The following is a 23,402-nucleotide window of genomic DNA, read 5'->3' as shown; positions in this document are numbered from 1 at the left end:
GTTCAGCTCGATGACGATCCCCGGACTCTGATCCAGCAAAGTGTCGGGGAAGAGTTCTGTCAGCACGACGGCGTGGTGACGATCTTGATGTACAACCGTCGCAGGGCTTCGCCTAAGCACCGCTACAATATTATCGAGTACTATGGTGGAAGGGGGCACCGCACACGGTTAAGAATATGATCACACGGATCAACTTGTGTGTCTAGGGGTGCCCCTTGCCTCCGTATATAAAGGATCAAAGGGGGGGTGCGGCCGGCCAGGAGGAGGGCGCGCCAGGAGGAGTCCTACTCCCACCGGGAGTAGGATTCCCCCCTTTCCTAGTTGGAATAGGATTCGGGAAGGGGGAAAGAGGAGAGAGAGAAGGAAGGGGGGCGCTGCCCCCCTCTCCTTGTCCTATTCGGACTAGGGGGGAGGGGAGGGGCGCGCGGCCCAGCCCTGGCCACCTCTCCTCTCTTCCACTAAAGCCCACTAAGGCCCATATACCTCCTGGGGAGGGGGGGTCCGGTAACCTCTCGGTACTCCGGTAAAATCCCGATTTCACCCGGAACACTTCCGATATCCAAATATAGGCTTCCAATATATCAATATTTATGTCTCGACCATTTCGAGACTCCTCGTCATGTCCGTGATCACATCCGGGACTCCGAACAAACTTCGGTACATCAAAATGCATAAACTCATAATATAACTGTCATCGAAACCTTAAGCGTGCGGACCCTATGGGTTCGAGAACAATGTAGACATGACCGAGACATGTCTCCGGTCAATAACCAATAGAGGAACCTGGATGCTCATATTGGCTCCTACATATTCTACGAAGATCTTTTATCGGTCAGACCGCATAACAACATACGTTGTTCCCTTTGTCATCGGTATGTTACTTGCCCGAGATTCGATCGTCGGTATCTCAATACCTAGTTCAATCTCGTTACCGGCAAGTCTCTTTACTCGTTACTTAATACATCATCTCACAACTAACTCATTAGTTGCAATGCTTGCAAGGCTTATGTGATGTGCATTACCGAGAGGGCCCAGAGATACCTCTCCGACAATCGGAGTGACAAATCCTAATCTTGAAATACGCCAACCCAACATGTACCTTTGGAGACACCTGTAGAGCACCTTTATAATCACCCAGTTACATTGTGACGTTTGGTAGCACACAAAGTGTTCCTCCGGAAAACGGGAGTTGCATAATCTCATAGTCATAGGAACATGTATAAGTCATGAAGAAAGCAATAGCAACATACTAAACGATCGGGTGCTAAGCTAATGGAATGGGTCATGTCAATCAGATCATTCATCTAATGATGTGATCCCGTTAATCAAATAACAACTCTTTGTCCATGGTTAGGAAACATAACCATCTTTGGTTAACGAGCTAGTCAAGTAGAGGCATACTAGTGACACTCTGTTTGTCTATGTATTCACACATGTATTATGTTTCCGGTTAATACAATTCTAGCATGAATAATAAACATTTATCATGATATAAGGAAATAAATAATAACTTTATTATTGCCTCTAGGGAATATTTCCTTCAGTCTCCCACTTGCACTAGAGTCAATAATCTAGATTACACAGTAATGATTCTAACACGCATGGAGCCTTGGTGATGATCATGTTTTGCTTGTGGAAGAGGCTTAGTCAACGGGTCTGCTACATTCAGATCCGTATGTATCTTGCAAATCTCTATGTCTCCCACCTGGACTAGATCCCGGATGGAATTGAAGCGTCTCTTGATGTGCTTGGTTCTCTTGTGAAATCTGGATTCCTTTGCCAAGGCAATTGCACCAGTATTGTCACAAAAAATTTTCATTGGACCCGATGCACTAGGTATGACACCTAGATCGGATATGAACTCCTTCATCCAGACTCCTTCATTTGCTGCTTCCGAAGCAGCTATGTATTCCGCTTCACACGTAGATCCCGCCACGACGCTTTGTTTAGAACTGCACCAACTGACAGCTCCACCGTTTAATGTAAACACATATCCGTTTTGCGATTTAGAATCGTCCGGATCAGTGTCAAAGCTCGCATCAACGTAACCATTTACGATGAGCTCTTTGTCACCTCCATAAATGAGAAACATATCCTTAGTCCTTTTCAGGTATTTCAGGATGTTCTTGACCGCTGTTCAGTGATCCACCCCTGGATTACTTTGGTACCTCCCTGCTAGACTTATAGCAAGGCACACATCAGGTCTGGTACACAGCATTGCATACATGATAGAGCCTATGGCTGAAGCATAGGGAACATCTTTCATTTTCTCTCTATCTTCTGCAGTGGTCGGGCATTGAGTCTTACTCAACTTCACACCCTGTAACACAGGCAAGAACCCTTTCTTTGCTTGATCCATTTTGAACTTCTTCAAAACTTTGTCAAGGTATGTGCTTTGTGAAAGTCCAATTAAGCGTCTTGATCTATCTCTATAGATCTTAATGCCTAATATGTAAGCAGCTTCACCGAGGTCTTTCATTGAAAAACTCTTATTCAAGTATCCCTTTATGCTATCCAGAAATTCTATATCATTTCCAATTAGTAATATGTCATCCACATATAATATCAGAAATGCTACAGAGCTCCCACTCACTTTCTTGTAAATACAGGCTTCTCCAAAAGTCTGTATAAAACCAAATGCTTTGATCACACTATCAAAGCGTTTATTCCAACTCCGAGAGTCTTGCACCAGTCCATAAATGGATCGCTGGAGCTTGCACACTTTGTTAGCTCCCTTTGGATCGACAAAACCTTCTGGTTGCATCATATACAACTCTTCTTCCAGAAATCCATTCAGGAATGCAGTTTTGACATCCATCTGCCAAATTTCATAATCATAAAATGCGGCAATTGCTAACATGATTCGGACAGACTTAAGAATCGCTACGGGTGAGAAGGTCTCATCGTAGCCAATCCCTTAAACTTGCCGGAAACCTTTTGCGACAAGTCGAGCTTTGTAGACAGTAATATTACCGTCAGCGTCAGTCTTCTTCTTGAAGATCCATTTATTCTCAATTGCTTGCCGATCATTGGGCAAGTCAACCAAAGTCCATACTTTGTTCTCATACATGGATCCAATCTCAGATTTCATGGCTTCAAGCCATTTTGCGGAATCTGGGCTCACCATCGCTTCTTCATAGTTCGTAGGTTCATCATGATCTAGTAGCATGACTTCCAGAACAGGATTACCGTACCACTCTGGCGCGGATCTCATTCTGGTTGATCTACGAGGTTCAGTAGTATTTTGTTCTGAAGTTTCATAATCATTATCATTAGCTTCCTCACTAATTGGTGTAGGTGTCGCAGAAACAGGTTTCTGTGATGTACTACTTTCCAATAAGGGAGTAGGTATAGTTACCTCGTCAAGTTCTACTTTCCTCCCACTCACTTCTTTCGAGAGAAACTCCTTCTCCAGAAAGTTTCCGAATTTAGCAACAAAAGTCTTGCCTTCGGATCTATGATAGAAGGTGTATCCAATAGTTTCCTTTGGATAACCTATGAAGACACATTTCTCCGATTTGGGTTCGAGCTTATCAGGTTGAAGCTTTTTCACATAAGCATCGCAACCCCAAACTTTCAAAAACGACAACTTTGGTTTCTTGCCAAACCACAATTCATAAGGCGTCGTCTCAACGGATTTTGATGGTGCCCTATTTAACGTGAACGCGACCGTCTCTAGAGCATATCCCCAAAACGATAGTGGTAAATCAGTAAGAGACATCATACATCGCACCATATCTAGTAAAGTACGATTACGACGTTCGGACACACCATTACGCTGTGGTGTTCCGGGTGGCGTGAGTTGCGAAACTATTCCACATTGTTTCAAATGTACACCAAACTCGTAACTCAAATATTCTCCTCCACGATCAGATCGTAGGAATTTTATTTTTTTGTTACGATGATTTTCAACTTCACTCTGAAATTCTTTGAACTTTTCAAACGTTTCAGACTTGTGTTTCATTAAGTAGATATACCCATATCTGCTTAAGTCATCTGTGAAGGTGAGAAAATAACGATATCCGCCACGAGCCTCAATATTCATCGGACCACATACATCTGTATGTATGATTTCCAACAAATCTGTTGCTCTCTCCATAGAATCGGAGAACGGTGTTTTTGTCATCTTACCCATAAGGCACGGTTCGCAAGTACCAAATGATTCATAATCAAGTGGTTCCAAAAGCCCATCAGTATGGAGTTTCTTCATGCGCTTTATACCGATATGACCCAAACGGCAGTGCCACAAATAAGTTGCACTATCATTATCAACTCTGCATCTTTTGGCTTCAACACTATGAATATGTGTGTCACTACTATCGAGATTTAATAACAATAGACCACTCCTTAAGGGTGCATGACCATAAAAGATATTACTCATGTAAATAGAACAACCATTATTCTCTGATTTAAATGAATAACTGTCTCGCATCAAACAAGATCCAGATATAATGTTCATGCTTAACGCTGGCACCAAATAACAATTATTTAGGTCTAATACTAATCCCGAAGGTAGATGTAGAGGTAGTGTGCCGACTGCGATCACATCGACTTTGAAACCGTTTCCCACGCGCATCGTCACCTCCTCCTTAGCCAATCTTCGCTTAATCCGTAGTCCCTGTTTCGAGTTGCAAATATTAGCAACAGAACCAGTATCAAATACCCAGGTGCTACTGCGAGCATTAGTAAGGTACACATCAATAACATGTATATCACATATACCTTTGTTCACCTTGCCATCCTTCTTATCCGCCAAATACTTGGGGCAGTTCTCCTTCCAGTGACCAGTCTGCTTGCAGTAGAAGCACTCAGTTTTAGGCTTAGGTCCAGGTTTGGGTTTCTTCTCTTGAGTAGCAACTTGCTTGCTGTTCCTTTTGAAGTTCCCCTTCTTCTTCCCTTTGCCCTTTTTCTTGAAACTAGTGGTCTTGTTGACCATCAACACTTGATGCTCCTTCTTGATTTCTACCTCCGCAGCTTTCAGCATTGCAAAGAGCTCGGGAATAGTCTTATTCATCCCTTGCATATTATAGTTCATCACGAAGCTCTTGTAGCTTGGTGGCAGTGATTGGAGAATTCTGTCAATGACGCAATCATCTGGAAGATTAACTCCCAATTGAATCAAGTGATCATTATACCCAGACATTTTTGAGTATATGCTCACTGACAGAACTGTTCTCCTCCATCTTGCAGCTATAGAATTTATTGGAGACTTCATATCTCTCAATCCGGGCATTTGCTTGAAATATTAACTTCAACTCCTGGAACATCTCATATGCTCCATGACGTTCAAAACGTCGTTGAAGTCCCAATTCTAAGCCGTAAAGCATGGCACACTGAACTATCGAGTAGTCATCAGCTTTGCTCTGCCAGATGTTCATAACATCTGGTGTTGCTCCAGCAGCAGGCCTGGCACCCAGCGGTGCTTTCATGACGTAATTCTTCTGTGCAGCAATGAGGATAATCCTCAAGTTACGGACCCAGTCCGTGTAATTGCTACCATCATCTTTCAACTTTGCTTTCTCAAGGAATGCATTAAAATTCAACGGAACAACAGCACGGGCCATCTATCTACAATCAAACATACATAAGCAAGATACTATCAGGTACTAAGTTCATGATAAATTTAGGTTCAATTAATCATATTACTTAAAGAACTCCCACTTAGATAGACATCCCTCTAATCCTCTAAGTGATTACGTGATCCAAATCAACTAAACCATGTCCGATCATCACGTGAGATGGAGTAGTTTCATTGGTGAACATCACTATGTTGATCATATCTACTATATGATTCACGCTCGACCTTTCGGTCTCCGTGTTCCGAGGCCATATCTGTATATGCTTGGCTCGTCAAGTATAACCTGAGTATTCTGCATGTGCAACTGTTTTGTACCCGTTGTATTTGAACGTAGAGCCTATCACACCCGATCATCATGTGGTGTCTCAGCACGAAGAACTTTCGCAACGGTGCATACTCAGGGAGAACACTTCTTGATAATTAGTGAGAGATCATCTTATAATGCTACCGTCAATCAAAGCAAGATAAGATGCATAAAAGATAAACATCACATGCAATCAATATAAGTGATATGATGGCCATTATCATCTTGTGCTTGTGATCTCCATCTTCGAAACACCGTCGTGATCACCATCGTCACCGGCGTGACACCTTGATCTCCATCGTACCATCGTTGTCGTCTCACCAATCTTATGCTTCCACGACTATCGCTACCGCTTAGTGATAAAGTAAAGCATTACAGCGCGATTGCATTGCATACAATAAAGTGACAACCATATGGCTCCTGCCAGTTGCCGATAACTCGGTTACAAAACATGATCATCTCATAAAATAAAATTTAGCATCATGTCTTGACCATATCACATCACAACATGCCCTGCAAAAACAAGTTAGACGTCCTCTACTTGGTTGTTGCAAGTTTTACGTGGCTGCTACGGGCTTAAGCAAGAACCAATCTTACCTACGCATCAAAACTACAATGATAGTTTGTCAAGTTGGTGCTGTTTTAACCTTCGCAAGGACCGGGCGTAGCCACACTTGGTTCAACTAAAGTTGGAGAAACTGTCACCCGCTAGCCAACTTTGTGCAAAGCACGTCGGGAGAACCGGTCTCGCGTAAGCGTACGCGTAATGTCGGTCCGGGCCGCTTCGTCCAACAATACCGCCGAACCAAAGTATGACATGCTGGTAAGCAGTATGACTTATATCGCCCACAACTCACTTGTGTTCTACTCGTGCATATAACATCAACACATAAAACCTAGGCTCGGATGCCACTTTTGGGGAACGTGGTAATTTCAAAAAAATTCCTACGCACACGCAAGATCATGGTGATGCATAGCAACGAGAGGGGAGAGTGTGATCTACGTACCCTTGTAGACTGACAGCGGAAGCGTTAGCACAACGCGGTTGATGTAGTCGTACGTCTTCACGGCCCGACCGATCAAGCACCGAATCTACGACACCTCCGAGTTCTAGCACACGTTCAGCTCGATGACGATCCCCGGACTCCGATCCAGCAAAGTGTCGGGGAAGAGTTCCGTCAGCACGACGGCGTGGTGACGATCTTGATGTACTACCGTCGTAGGGCTTCGCCTAAGCACCGCTACAATATTATCGAGTACTATGGTGGAAGGGGGCACCGCACACGGTTAAGAATATGATCACACAGATCAACTTGTGTGTCTAGGGGTGCCCCTTGCCTCCGTATATAAAGGATCAAAGGGGGGTGCGGCCGGTCAGGAGGAGGGCGCGCCAGGAGGAGTCCTACTCCCACCGGGAGTAGGATTCCCCCCCTTTCCTAGTTGGAATAGGATTTGGGAAGGGGGAAAGAGGAGAGAGAGAAGGAAGGGGGGGCGCCGCCCCCCTCTCCTTGTCCTATTCGGACTAGAGGGGGGAGGGGCGCGCGTCCCAGCCCTGGCCACCTCTCCTCTCTTCCACTAAAGCCCACTAAGGCCCATATACCTCCCCGGGGGGGGGGGGTCCGGTAACCTCCCGGTACTCCGGTAAAATCCCGATTTCACCCGGAACACTTCCGATATCCAAATATAGGCTTCCAATATATCAATATTTATGTCTCGACCATTTCGAGACTCCTCGTCATGTCCGTGATCACATCCGGGACTCCGAACAAACTTCGGTACATCAAATGCATAAACTCATAATATAACTGTCATCGAAACCTTAAGCGTGCGGACCCTACGGGTTCGAGAACAATGTAGACATGACCGAGACATGTCTCCGGTCAATAACCAATAGAGGAACCTGGATGCTCATATTGGCTCCTACATATTCTACGAAGATCTTTTATCGGTCAGACCGCATAACAACATACGTTGTTCCCTTTGTCATCGGTATGGTACTTGCCCGAGATTCGATCGTCGGTATCTCAATACCTAGTTCAATCTCGTTACCGGCAAGTCTCTTTACTCGTTACTTAATACATCATCTCACAACTAACTCATTAGTTGCAATGCTTGCAAGGCTTATGTGATGTGCATTACCGAGAGGGCCCAGAGATACCTCTCCGACAATCGGAGTGACAAATCCTAATCTTGAAATACGCCAACCCAACATGTACCTTTGGAGACACCTGTAGAGCACCTTTATAATCACCCAGTTACGTTGTGACGTTTGGTAGCACACAAAGTGTTCCTCCGGCAAACAGGAGTTGCATAATCTCATAGTCATAGGAACATGTATAAGTCATGAAGAAAGCAATAGCAACATACTAAACGATCGGGTGCTAAGCTAATGGAATGGGTCATGTCAATCATATCATTCATCTAATGATGTGATCCCGTTAATCAAATAACAACTCTTTGTCCATGGTTAGGAAACATAACCATGTTTGATTAACGAGCTAGTCAAGTAGAGGCATACTAGTGACACTCTGTTTGTCTATGTATTCACACATGTATTACGTTTCCGGTTAATACAATTCTAGCATGAATAATAAACATTTATCATGATATAAGGAAATAAATAATAACTTTATTATTGCCTCTAGGGCATATTTCCTTCACCGATATGGTTAGGGTTAGGGCATAACGTAATCTCGGTGTGATCGATTACACAAACTCGGTGGGACCGATTTTGGTAATAAGCTAACCAGAGAGTTGGTCAGGTAAACTCGGTGGGACCGATTCGCTCATCTCGGTGAGACCGAAATGTTACAAAAGGGAAACAGAGAGTTTACATTGCAATCTTGGTGGGACCGATCGCTCATCTCAGTAAGACCGAAACGTTACGAGGGGAAACAGAGAGATTACAATCCCATCTCGGTGAGACCGAGATCCCTATCGGTGAGACCGATTTGCCTAGGGTTTGTGGCAGTGGCTATGACATTTGAAACTCGGTGGCGCCGGATAGAAAGAATCGGTGGGGCCGAGTTTGACTTTTGGTTTAGGTCATATGTGGATGTGGGAGAGTATTTGAGGATTTTGGAGCATATCACTAAGCACTTTGAGCAAGCAAGCCATTAAGCAACACCTCATCCCTCCTTGATAGTATTGGCTTTTCCTATAGACTCAATGTGATCTTGGATCACTAAAATATAAAATGTAGAGTCTTGATTTTGAAGCTTGAGCCAAATTTTTTGTCCTTAGAATTTTGAGGGATCCACTTTCCTCATCCATGCCATGCCATTCATTGAGCTTTTCCTGAAATATTAATCTTGGAATAATGTTAGCTCAATGAGCTATATGTTGTTAGGAATTACCAAAACCACCCAGGGATAGTTGCACTTTCAATCTCCCCCTTTTTGGTAATTGATGACAACATATAGATCAAAGCTTCGACAAATGATAATAAGAGTGAAAGATATTGTCGCTTTGAGAAGTATGTGAAAAGCAAGAGCTCCCCCTAAATTTGTGCATATCTTAAGATTTGCTTTGGACTGCAAATGCACAATGAGTTAGGATCATGGGTTACTCTTCCATGTCACATACATCTTGGTGGAGCGCTCAAAATGATAAGAATTAAATACATGCACTCATCACCAAGCAAAGTGAATGATCATATAAGGATAAGTAAGATAATATCATCTAACAAGCATAAGTGTAGCTTATGATCAACCACATGATCATCAATGTCTCACAGATAATAGCATAGTATCTCAAGCAATCAAAAGACAAACAAAGTTCAACCACCAAAGCAAGAGAGAATAAAAAGCAACGCTCTCTCTCGAAGCCTATGATCTATACATTTTTCTCCCCCTTTGGCAACAAGTTACCAAAAAGTTCATAGAAAATGCATAGCACTAAAACGTCTCTCAAGCTTGGTCTTCAGGTGGTGGTGTCCGGAGAACGCCAAGGACGAAGGCTTCAGTCGAAGTAGATGGAGCTGATGGAGTTGGTGCTGGAGCTGGTTGCGCTGGAGTTGTAGCTGGTGCAGATGAAGTGACTCTAGTGTCTGGAACAGGCACTTCAACAGATCTCTGAGCTCGAGGCACTCTGGCAAATGCATCAGTGGTTGTCTTTGTAACGCCCTCGATGCGGCTATATCTCCCACGTGTCGAGGCACGACTTAGAGGCATAACCGCATTGAAAGCAATGTCGCAAGTCAGGAAATCATCACACATCCCATGTACATAAATAATATAAAGGGGAGGTACATAGTTGGCTTACACTCGCCACGTCACATCAAAGTACATAAATAACATCCATCATACAAATCACTCATGGCCCGACTATGGTGCCAAAATAGAAAAGATCCCCAACATGCGACAAGGCCCTGAATCGATAACCCCAACTAGGCACCACTACTGATCATTCGGAAAAGACACGTAGTATCGCTGAGATTCCTCGTCGAACTCCCACTTGAGCTCGTAATCGTCATCTGGAGCGGGAACACCTGGACCTGCATCTGGAGTTGTAGTATCTGTGAGCCACAGGGACTCAGCAATCTCACACCCACGCGGTCAAGACTATTTAAGCTTATAGGAAGGTTAAGGCAAGTGTAGGTGGAGCTGCAGCAAGCGACTAGCATATATGGTGGCTAGCTTATACTCAAAAGAGAGCGAGAAGAGAAAGCGAAGCACGAGCGAGAGTCTAGAAGAACAGCCTACGCAACCATTACTCCAACACCGTGTCCACTTCCCGAACTCCGCCGAGAAGGGGCCATCACGGTAACACACACGGTTGATTCATTTTAATTAAGTTTAGTTAAAGTTATCTACAACCGAACATTAACAAATTCCCATCTGCCCATAACCGCGGGCACGGCTTTCGAAAGATCAATCCCTGTAGGGGGGTCCCAACTTAGCCCATGACAAGCTCTCACGGTCAACGGAGGAATAGACCTCCACCCAAGACACACCGATTAGACTCGGTATCCCGGTACAACAAGATGATTCGACAGGTTAAAACAAGTCCAGCAACACCGCCCGAATGTGCCGACAAATCCCGATAGGAGCTGCACATATCTCTTTCTCAGGGCACGCTCGGATAGGTCAAGCTACGAATAAAACCAACCCTCGAGTTTCCCCGAGGTGGCCCCGCAGGCTGCCTGGTTCGGACCAACACTCAGAGGAGCACTGGCCCGGGGGGGGGGGGTTAAAATAAGATGACCCTCGGGCTCCGGAAAACCCAGGGGAAAAGAGGCTAGGTGGCAAATGGTAAAACCAATGTTGGGCATTGCTGGAAAAGCTTTAATCAAGGCGAACTATCAAGGGGTTCCCATTATAGCCCAACCGCGTAAGGGACGCAACAATCCGGGAACATAACACCGATATGACGAAAACTAGGGCGGCAAGAGTGGAACAAAACACTAGGCGAGAGGCCGAGCCTTCCACCCTTTACCAAGTATATAGATGCATTAAGATAACATAGCAATTTAATGATATCCCAACAAGTAAACAAATGTTCCAACAAGGAGCGGCTCCAATCTTCACCTGCAACTAACAACGCTATAAGAAGGGCTGAGCAAAGCGGTAACATAGCCAATCAACGGTTTGCTAGGACAATGGTGGGTTAGAGGTTCGACATGGCAATTGGGAGGCTGACAAGCAAAAGGTAGGCATCGTAGCATTGGCATAGCAAGAGCGAGCAAACTAGCATAGCAAAGATAGTAGTGATTTCGAGGGTATGATCATCTTGCCTGCAAAGCTGTCAGAGTTGACTGGATCCTCAAAAACACACTCAACGGGCTCCTCGTTAGCGAACTCGTCTCCCGGCTCTACCCAACAACACAAACAAGCAACAAGGATACAATCAACCACGTGCAAGGGCAACAATAATATGCAAAGACGGTATGCTATGCGGGATGCAAAATGCAAGACGTGACAGAAAATGCATGAATCTGGCCTCATCTTGGAAAACCAAGTGTGCCACTGGATAGAGGGGAAGAAATCACCTGAAAACAATATAAAGATCATAGGAATCGGAGCTACGGTTTGGAAATGGCGAGCGTTTTACGAAACGAACCGATCTGCGATATACAGCAAGTAGGCTCCTAAATGCAATGAAATGAACATGCTACAGCCACCAAACATGAAAACAAAATACATGGCAGTGATGTACACAAGATGCTTAACAAAACACTAGCACTGAGCCATAGGCAAATTCATCCATTAAGAGGTTCAAACAAGCATGGCAAAAACGCAAACGCAAAACAGATTCCAGACTTTGTGAAAGTAGCCGGAGCGGGGAGGGGGGGCCGGACGGCGAGGAGGAAGCGGCGCGGCAGGCGGTCGCCGGAGCCGGGAGCTCCTCTCCCTGGCGCGGGCGTTGGCGAGGGCTTGGGGCGGCGGGGCGAGGTGCTCCGGGCGGCGGCCGGCAATGGCGCCGCGGCGGCCGGAGCGGGCGAGCGTCGCCGGGCTCGGGGGCGGCGACTGGAGGAGGAGGCGGGTGGCGGAGCGGGCCGGGAGGGCCCCGCACGGGCCTCGCGGGCCCGCGGGCGGCGGCGAACTGGGGACCGGCCCCGGGACACGTGGCGGCGGCGGATTCGTCCCGCGGAGCCGGGCGGACACGTCCGGCGCGCGATTTTTTTGTCCGGCGGCGGCGGGAGGAGTTGAATCTAGGGTTAGGGGGGAGAAGAACCGTGGATTTCGGAGGGGGGGTGTATATATAGGCATAGAGGGAGTTAGGAGAGTCCAAATGAGGTGCGGTTTTCGCCCACGCGATCGTGATCGAACGCTCTAGGACATGGAGCAGAGTTTGGTGGGTTTTGGGCCAAATTTGGGGGTGTTGGGCTGCAACACACACGAGGCCTTTTCGGTCCCTCGGTTAACCGTAGGAGTATCAAACGAAGTCCAAATGACCCGAAACTTGACAGGCGGTCTACCGGTAGTAAACCAAGGCCGCATGGCAAGTCTCGGTCCAATCCGGAAATGTTTGAACCCCGCACACGAAAGAAAGTTAGAAATGGCCACCGGAGGAGAACGAAGCGCCGGAATGCAAAACGGACAACGGGGAAAATGCTCGAATGCATGAGATGAACATGTATGCAAATGCAATGCACGAGATGACATGATAAGAGATGCACGAAAAAGAAAAACAACACACGGAGACAAAGACCCGAACCCGAGAAATAAATATAACTTAGCGCCGGAGACGGCAAGAGTTGGATACAAATATGGAAAGTATATCTGGGGCGTTACAACACTCCACCACTACGAAAAGATCTCGTCCCGAGATCTAGGACTGAAAGAACTCCAGGTACTCAGAACGGAGGTGATCCTCGCGTTCCCAGGTAGCTTCACGGTCGGAATGGTGTGACCACTTGACTTTGAGAAATTTGATTGACTTGTTGCGAGTTCTGCGTTCAGTTTCTTCAAGAATGGCAACTGGGTGCTCACGATAGGAGAGATCTTCTTGGAGCTCAATGTCCTCGAAGTTGACGGTGCGGTCAGGCGTCTTGAAGCACTTTCGGAGTTGGGAGACATGGAACACATCATGAACATTGGCAAAGTTTGAAGGTAGCTCGAGCTGATAGGCGAGGTCGCCTCTCTTGCTGACAATCTTGAAAGGTCCGACATATCTGGGGGCAAGCTTCCCTTTAATGCCGAAGCGACGAGTACCTTTCATAGGAGAGACACGGAGGTAAACGTGATCTCCGATCTCGAAAACCAAATCACGGTGCTTACTATCATAGTAGCTCTTCTGGCGGGATTGGGCTGCTTTGAGGTTATCACGAATGACCTTGCACATTTCTTCTGCCTCTGTGATCAGGTCAGTACCCAGCAGCTGACGTTCACCGGTTTCAGACCAGTTGAGAGGGGTACGGCACTTCCTGCCATACATAATTTCAAAGGGGGCCTTGCCCGAACTTGCTTGAAAACTGTTGTTGTATGAGAATTCAGCATAAGGAAGACAGTCCTCCCACTTCATGCCGAAAGAGATTATGCAAGCCCTGAGCATATCCTCAAGAATCTGGTTGACACGCTCGACTTGACCGCTCGTTTGAGGATGGAAAGCAGTGCTGAAGCGAATGCTGGTGCCCATGGCCTTCTGGAAAGAATCCCAAAACTTGGAGGTAAAGATGCTGCCACGGTCTGAAGATATCACTTGAGGAATACCGTGCAGAGAGACAATGCGAGAGGTATAGAGTTCCGCCAATTGAGCTGCAGTGATAGACTCTTTGATAGGCAGAAAGTGAGCCACTTTGGTGAGCTTGTCGATGACAACGAATATAGCATCATTGCCACGCTTGGACTTTGGAAACCCAGTCACGAAGTCCATTTCGATGTGGTCAAACTTCCATTCTGGAATGGCAAGAGGTTGGAGGAGACCTGCTGGCCTTTGGTGTTCTGCCTTCACTCTTCTGCAGACATCACACTCGTTCACGAATTGAGCGATCTCGCGCTTCATTCGAGTCCACCAATAAGCTTGCTTGAGATCCTGATACATCTTCGTACTACCAGGGTGGATGGAGAGGAGAGAGTTGTGAGCCTCGTTCATGATCACTTTACGAAGTTCACCTTTGGGCACAACAATTCGATCCTCGAAGAAGAGAGTGTCCTTGTCATCAAGTCGATAGCACTTGTACTTGGACTGACTCTTTGCAATACCAATCTTCACCTTTTTCACCATAGCATCAAGAAGCTGGGCTTGGCGAATCTGGTCTTCCAAGGTAGGAGAAACTTGAAGGTTGGCGAGGAAACCTTGAGGAACAATTTGCAGATTAAGTTTGCGGAAAGCTTCACAAAGCTCGGGTTGATAAGGCTTCAGAATCAGACTGTTGCAATATGCTTTCCTGCTCAAAGCGTCAGCAATCACATTAGCCTTGCCTGGAGTATACTCAATACTCGGATTGTACTCTTGAATCATTTCGACCCATCGAGTCTGCCTGAGGTTGAGATTAGGCTGAGTGAAGATGTACTTGAGACTCTTGTGATCAGTGAAAATGTCCACTTTCCTTCCCAATAGAAGATGTCTCCAAGTCAACAAAGCGTGCACAACTGCCGCCAACTCGAGATCATGAGTGGGGTAGTTCTTCTCATTAGGCTTCAACTGGCGAGAGGTATAAGCAACAACTTTCTTCTCTTGCATCAAAACTGCACCGAGACCTTGGCGAGAGGCATCACAAAAGACCTCGTACGGCTTGGTTTCATCAGGCGGAGTCAGAACTGGAGCAGTGATCAACTTCTCTTTCAAAGTGTTGAAAGCAATATCACACTCCGGAGACCAAACGCACTTGACGTGCTTCTGAAGAAGATTTGAGAGAGGCTTCGCGATCATAGACAAGTTTTCAACGAATCTTCGACAATAGCTTGCGAGACCGAGGAAACTGCGGAGTTGCTTCACGTTCTGAGGAGGTTCCCAATTAACAATTGCAGACACCTTCTCAGGATTCACGGCAATGCCCTTGGCCGAGATGATATGGCCAAGATAAAGGACCTCATCGAGCCAAAATTCACACTTGGAGAACTTGGCGTAGAACTGATGTTCCCTGAGCTTGTCAAGAACCAAACGCAAGTGCTTGGCATGATCTTCCTTGTTCTTCGAGAAAACCAGAATGTCGTCGAGATAGACCAAAACGAAGTCATTGGTGTAGGGGTTGAAGATGAAGTTCATCATGCGAGAGAACGTCGGAGGAGCGTTGGCGAGGCCAAAAGACATGACGGTGTATTCATATGAACCAAAGCTTGTCCTGAACGCCGTCTTGGGAATATCTTGTTCACGAATACGAATCTGATGATAACCCATACGGAGATCAAGCTTGGAGAATACTTGAGCACCCTTGAGTTGTTCGAACAGCTCATTGATGTTGGGAAGTGGGTATTTGTTCTTGATGGTCTTCTTATTCACTGGACGGTAATCAACACAAAGTCGGCTCGATCCATCCTTCTTCTTCACAAAAAGAACACCACAACCCCACGGAGAAGTACTAGGCCGGATAAGACCCAATCTTTCTTGCTCATCGAGTTGTTTCTTCAACTCCTTCAACTCTTCAGGGCCGAGCTTGTAGGGACGTTTGCACACAGGTTCCGTACCGGGCTCAAGTTCAATAACAAATTCAACGGGCCGGTTTGGAGGCATCCCTGGGAGTTCTTCTGGGAAGACGTCTTGATACTCACAAACAACCGGAATCTGCGAAATAGCATACAATTCACCCTTCTCATTGAGAGAAAACAACCGGATGGTATTATCCCGAGCGGCAAAGACAATGACATCCTCAGACGAATGAGTCAGTTGAATCTGCCTGGCTGCACAATCAAGCTGAGCTTTATGCTTAGAGAGCGAGTCCATCCCGAGAATAAGATCGATATCCGAGTTACCAAGAACCATAGGAGAAGCAAGAAACTTGAAATCACCCATCGTGATAGAGACATCTGGCACCTCCAGACTTGCACTCAAACGTTTGCCAGGAGAAACGATATCCATTTGTTTACCCAAATGAGAAGAAACGAACTCATGCTTGGTAAAAAATGGCTTTGACATGAAACAATGCGATGCACCCGTGTCAAAAAGAACTTTTGCAGGAATATCATTAACAGGAAGGTTACCCATGATGACATCTGAAGAATCCTCAGCCTGAGCTGCATTCACCATATTGACCTTGGCGTGCTTGGGATTATGCTTGACCATAGCTGTACTTGCCGATCTGACAGGAGGAGGAGGAGGAAGACGCCTCTGGTTGGTACACTTGTTGGCATAGTGACCCTTCTGTTGGCACTTGTTGCACGTGACCTCTGAAAGCGGACGGTGATACGGAGCACTCGATCTTGGAGCTTGAGACGAAGTCTTGTTCTAAAAACCTGGGTTGGGTGGGTGGGAGAAACCACTGCCACCTTTGCTCTTCTGCTGATACGGCTGACGGAACGGAGGAGGAGGAAGCCAATACTTCTGCTGCTTGACCACTTGAGTAGAGGAAGAAGGAGTAACATCTCTGGCACGCTTCCTGGAAGCATCACACCTCAACTGAGCAGCCTCTTGTTTCAGTGCCATGTTGTAGAACTCATCGTATCTCAACGGCTCGAAGAGGACAAGAGCGAGCTGAATTTCCTCACGAAGACCACCTCTGAACTGATAGATCATGCTCTTCTCATCAGGAACATCCTGCTTGGCAAAACGGGCGAGCTTCTGGAACAACTTGTTGTAGTCATAGACAGACAAAGAGCCTTGCTTCAGATTGCGGAATTCCTGACGCTTACTTTCAACCACACTTTGAGGAATGTGATGAGCGCGGAAATCTTGACGGAAATCATCCCAAGTGATCAAACGTCCACCTCTGGAATCCTTGTACTGCTGGAACCACTCTGCAGCCTGATCTTTGAGCTGGAAAGAAGCGAACTTGACGAAATCTTCAGGTCTGACGTTGCTGCATTCAAAATGCTTGCCCAGATCCACTAGCCAATCGTCAGCATCGGTAGCCTCAACACAACTGCTGAACGTCTTTGGACCATTTGCGAGGAACTGGTTCAGAGTAGCAAAGTGGTGCTGATTATGGCCTTGATTCCCTTGACTGCCTTGATTGCGCTCTTGGAGAATTTGCATGATCAACTGTGTGTTTGCATTAGTAGCGGCCATCACAGCTTGCCATGCTTCCGGAGGAGGCGGAGGTGGAGGTGGGTCAGGATTCGGAGTCGTGCGCGTTGGAGGAGCCATCCTGAAGAGGTTGACCACCATTAGCACATGATAGACAAATATAGAAGCTGAATCCAACGGAATGAAAATTGCAACATAAGTCTTCACATCCGAACAAACTGAACGAATGCACTTCTCTTGAAGTGGTCACATATTCCTAAATTGCGAAGCCACGAAGAATCAGGTAGAAGTGGTACAACAACGAGGGATGGAATCAACATATGACGTCGAAGCAAAACGAATGCCACAACTCGAAATAAAACCAAGGGTTGGCTTGCGGAATAAGCCGGAACAAATACATGATAGAAATTTCGTCCGAAGTTTTTGTGGTGGGACCTACACGGGCTCGATCGTACAGCACCATCATGTACAAGGCAGTGCACATGACATACGAAGCGTCCCCGAGTCAGCATAGCCAAGGACTCTTTAGGACACAACGAGACCACTGTAAAATCGACCGTGAATAGGCGAACCACTAGACGTCGAACCCCAATTTCATATCATACATCTGTCGGAAAGATATCCTAAGGCTACTTGAATTCCCACCTATGAAATTCCCGAAATTTTCCCGGTTATGCAATCAGGTGTTGGGGATACAGGGGAGCATAATATCTCACTCAAGCTAACAAATCCTACATTCCGCTGTATCCATCCTTCAACACATAACCAAGAAACCTTCGGAAACCCATCTATCTCAACCTTCGAAAAGCATCCGTTATACAAGTTATGGCGATACTCCCGAACTCCCGCCCCAGTACTGGGTGGCATCGAGGTTATCTCACCAACGAACTGCATAAAGGAGTTTTTCGATGTCGCACACATATCTCAAGTATACCAGAATTGCAACGATAAAATTGTGACGACAACACCTCGGAGCTCAACTCCCCGGGACACTGCCACAACCCCTAAAGACAGGAGGCACCAAGAACAATGTTCTTGTCACAAAACCATCGGAACAAAACCAAGATACTCGCGTGATCCTAATTTTTTTTTGTGAAATTTGAGAAGAGAAGAGTCAAAACTCTACGTCAGGATGCCTTACCAGAGCGATGAGGAGGCTGGGAAGTAAAAAGAATTCCTAAGCTCTCCGATATATAATTCCTAAGGACTCAAAACATCTTTTTTTTTCTAGACACAACACGGCTGCTAAAACGATCAAGCAATGGGGCTCCTAAGGTCGGGGAAGGCTCTGATACCAACTTGTAACGCCCTCGATGCGGCTATATCTCCCACGTGTCGAGGCACGACTTAGAGGCATAACCGCATTGAAAGCAATGTCGCAAGTCAGGAAATCATCACACATCCCATGTGCATAAATAATATAAAAGGGAGGTACATAGTTGGCTTACACTCGCCACGTCACATCAAAGTACATAAATAACATCCATCATACAAATCACTCATGGCCCGACTATGGTGCCAAAATAGAAAAGACCCCCAACATGCGACAAGGCCCTGAATTGATAACCCCAACTAGGCACCACTACTGATCATCCGGAAAAGACACGTAGTATCGCTGAGATTCCTCGTCGAACTCCCACTTGAGCTCGTAATCGTCATCTGGAGCGGGAACACCTGGACCTGCATCTGGAGTTGTAGTATCTGTGAGCCACAGGGACTCAGCAATCTCACACCCACGCGGTCAAGACTATTTAAGCTTATAGGAAGGTTAAGGCAAGTGTAGGTGGAGCTGCAGCAAGCGACTAGCATATATGGTGGCTAGCTTATACGCAAAAGAGAGCGAGAAGAGAAAGCGAAGCACGAGCGAGAGTCTAGAAGAACAGCCTACGCAAGCATTACTCCAACACCGTGTCCACTTCCCGAACTCCGCCGAGAAGGGGCCATCACGGTAACACACACGGTTGATTCATTTTAATTAAGTTTAGTTAAAGTTATCTACAACCGGACATTAACAAATTCCCATCTGCCCATAACCGCGGGCACGGCTTTCGAAAGATCAATCCCTGCAGGGGGGTCCCAACTTAGCCCATGACAAGCTCTCACGGTCAACGGAGGAATAGACCTCCACCCAAGACACACCGATCAGACTCGGTATCCCGGTACAACAAGATGATTCGACAGGTTAAAACAAGTCCAGCAACACCGCCCGAATGTGCTGACAAATCCCGATAGGAGCTGCACATATCTCTTTCTCAGGGCACGCTCGGATAGGTCAAGCTACGAATAAAACCAACCCTCGAGTTTCCCCGAGGTGGCCCCGCAAGCTGCCTGGTTCGGACCAACACTCAGAGGAGCACTGGCCCGGGGGGGGGGGGGGGTTAAAATAAGATGACCCTCGGGCTCCGGAAAACCCAGGGGAAAAGAGGCTAGGTGGCAAATGGTAAAACCAATGTTGGGCATTGCTGGAAAAGCTTTAATCAAGGCGAACTATCAAGGGGTTCCCATTATAGCCCAACCGCATAAGGGACGCAACAATCCGGGAACATAACACCGATATGACGGAAACTAGGGCGGCAAGAGTGGAACAAAACACTAGGCGAGAGGCCGAGCCTTCCACCCTTTACCAAGTATATAGATGCATTAAGATAACATAGCAATTTAATGATATCCCAACAAGTAAACAAATGTTCCAACAAGGAGCGGCTCCAATCTTCACCTGCAACTAACAACGCTATAAGAAGGGCTGAGCAAAGCGGTAACATAGCCAATCAACGGTTTGCTAGGACAATGGTGGGTTAGAGGTTCGACATGGCAATTGGGAGGCTGACAAGCAAAAGGTAGGCATCGTAGCATTGGCATAGCAAGAGCGAGCAAACTAGCATAGCAAAGATAGTAGTGATTTCGAGGGTATGATCATCTTGCCTGCAAAGCTGTCAGAGTTGACTGGATCCTCAAAAACACACTCAACGGGCTCCTCGTTAGCGAACTCGTCTCCCGGCTCTACCCAACAACACAAACAAGCAACAAGGATACAATCAACCACGTGCAAGGGCAACAATAATATGCAAAGACGGTATGCTATGCGGGATGCGATGCGGGATGCAAAATGCAAGACGTGACAGAAAATGCATGAATCTGGCCTCAAAATGGAAAACCAAGTGTGCCACTGGATAGAGGGGAAGAAATCACCTGAAAACAATATAAAGATCATAGGAATCGGAGCTACGGTTTGGAAATGGCGAGCGTTTTACGAAACGAACCGATCTGCGATATACAGCAAGTAGGCTCCTAAATGCAATGAAATGAACATGCTACAACCACCAAACATGAAAACAAAATACATGGCAGTGATGTACACAAGATTCTTAACAAAACACTAGCACTGAGCCATAGGCAAATTCATCCATTAAGAGGTTCAAACAAGCATGGCAAAAACGCAAACGCAAAACAGATTCCAGACTTTGTGAAATTAACACTAGCCTGAAATTTCAGATCACGAAGCCCTCTTCGGAGCAGCAAAACAACATGATAGAAAACCTGAACATGAAAAGTAAGAACATGGCATGGAGCTACTCAACAAGATTAACAAAACACCCAAAGTGACCTGGGGCCAAAAGGGTTCACAAAATACTCTACCGAGCACACGAACATAGCTCGAACACAATCAGTTTTCAGACTGTGAAAACTGAGACATGCAGAAATTTAACTCGCGAAGGCATGTAAACGAGCTCGATGCACTCACTACGGTGCAAGTCATGGCAAGGCAAGCATATATCCAGCAAGAAGGCACAATATTCTAGCTACACATGTCAAGAACAAAGGCATAGCATGCATGGATCACTAACAATAGCACCGGCAAAATCGCAAACGAGTTGACGATCTGCCCAGATTAACAACGAAGCAAAAGTTGAGCTCGATTGAGTCAACCTAGAGCACTCCATATATGCAAACAAAGACATGGATGGATATAGCATAACATAAATATCAAAACTCCCTTACTGATCATCCTCAAAAGAGGCACGGATCACTAGGAAACAAGCTGGACATATGGCATCATGAACTAAAATATCCCAGACTTAGTGAAAATCACTAAGTCCCTGAAATCTGCAATCTCAGGTGCCTCTCTTTGCAAGCTTGCACAAGACAACACACACATCCTAAAAATGCATGGGTGACACCTCTGGAAAGAAGACAAAATGCTTAACAATACATCCCAAAGGGGCACAGGCATATCATGCACGGATTAAACATGGAATGAAATGATGCAATGGAATGAAATGATGTACATGTCAAGGCGAAGATTTTGATATATAATATGCCCAAATCGGAGTTACGGATGCGGAGATACGGGTCCTCGAACAGGAGCATATGGAGTAAAAATCTAGGGACTTAGTGAAAAAAAACTACCCCAGGATCCAGATCTAGGGTTCGGGCACGCGGCCCGATACGGCGGCGGATCTCGCCGGGATTCCTGTAGACGACGGCGGCGGCCGGAGAGGAAGTAGCCGGAGCGGGGAGGGGGGGCCGGACGGCGAGGAGGAAGCGGCGCGGCGGGCGGTCGCCGGAGCCGGGAGCTCCTCTCCCTGGCGCGGGCGCTGGCGAGGGCTTGGGGCGGCGGGGCGAGGTGCTCCGGGCGGCGGCCGGCAATGGCGCCGCGGCGGCCGGAGCGGGCGAGCGTCGCCGGGCTCGGGGGCGGCGACTGGAGGAGGAGGCGGGCGGCGGAGCGGGCCGGGAGGGCCCCGCACGGGCCTCGCGGGCCCGCGGGCGGCGGCGAACTGGGGACCGGCCCCGGGACACGTGGCGGCGGCGGATTCGTCCCGCGGAGCCGGGCGGACACATCCGGCGCGCGATTTTTTTGTCCGGGGGCGGCGGGAGGAGTTGGATCTAGGGTTAGGGGGGAGAAGAACCGTGGATTTCGGAGGGGGGTGTATATATAGGCATAGAGGGAGTTAGGAGAGTCCAAATGAGGTGCGGTTTTCGCCCACGCGATCGTGATCGAACGCTCTAGGACATGGAGCAGAGTTTGGTGGGTTTTGGGCCAAATTTGGGGGTGTTGGGCTGCAACACACACGAGGCCTTTTCGGTCCCTCGGTTAACCGTAGGAGTATCAAACGAAGTCCAAATGACCCGAAACTTGACAGGCGGTCTACCGGTAGTAAACCAAGGCCGCATGGCAAGTCTCGGTCCAATCCGGAAATGTTTGAACCCCGCACACGAAAGAAAGTTAGAAATGGCCACCGGAGGAGAACGAAGCGCCGGAATGCAAAACGGACAACGGGGAAAATGCTCGAATGCATGAGATGAACATGTATGCAAATGCAATGCACGAGATGACATGATAAGAGATGCACGAAAAAGAAAAACAACACATGAAGACAAAGACCCGAACCCGAGAAATAAATATAACTTAGCGCCGGAGACGGCAAGAGTTGGATACAAATATGGAAAGTATATCTAGGGCGTTACAGTCTTGCCCTTTCTCTCCCGCATGTCATCCTGTAGCTGCTCCACAACAGACTGAATCTCAGTTACTTTGACATCTAAATCATAGAATTTTTGTTCTACGATTCTTTCCAGGTTCTCCTGGTTTTGAGTTAGGGTGGCCAACCCCTTCTCAATCCTCAGAGTTGATGCTATCAAATAACCAAGCTGGTCCTGCTTGCTTTTCAAAAAGTACTCAGATGCCTCCTCTTGAGTTGGCATCTTGGCAGCCTTCTCTTTCTTTGCTTTCTCCTTATTCTCTTGAGCTTGTACTGATGATGGTTCATTCTCATTCATCACAACTCGATTGTCCTCAAAGTCAGGATAGATAGGCAAGTATTCCTTATCCAACAAGTATGTGCCTGTGCCCATCTTTGAGTTTATCAACTCCTAAATCTGTGGGGCATATCCACAACTTCTTTTCTGGTCAGCTGCAGTCCTCTTGATAGTCTCAACTATAAGGCTTATGACCTT

This window comes from Triticum urartu, chromosome 6A (assembly GCF_056163025.1).
Source record: "Triticum urartu cultivar PI428250 chromosome 6A, HENAU_Tu73, whole genome shotgun sequence".
Taxonomy (NCBI): Eukaryota; Viridiplantae; Streptophyta; class Magnoliopsida; order Poales; family Poaceae; genus Triticum; species Triticum urartu.
The sequence above is the reverse complement of the archived record's forward strand: the minus strand, read 5'-3'. Positions refer to the sequence as shown.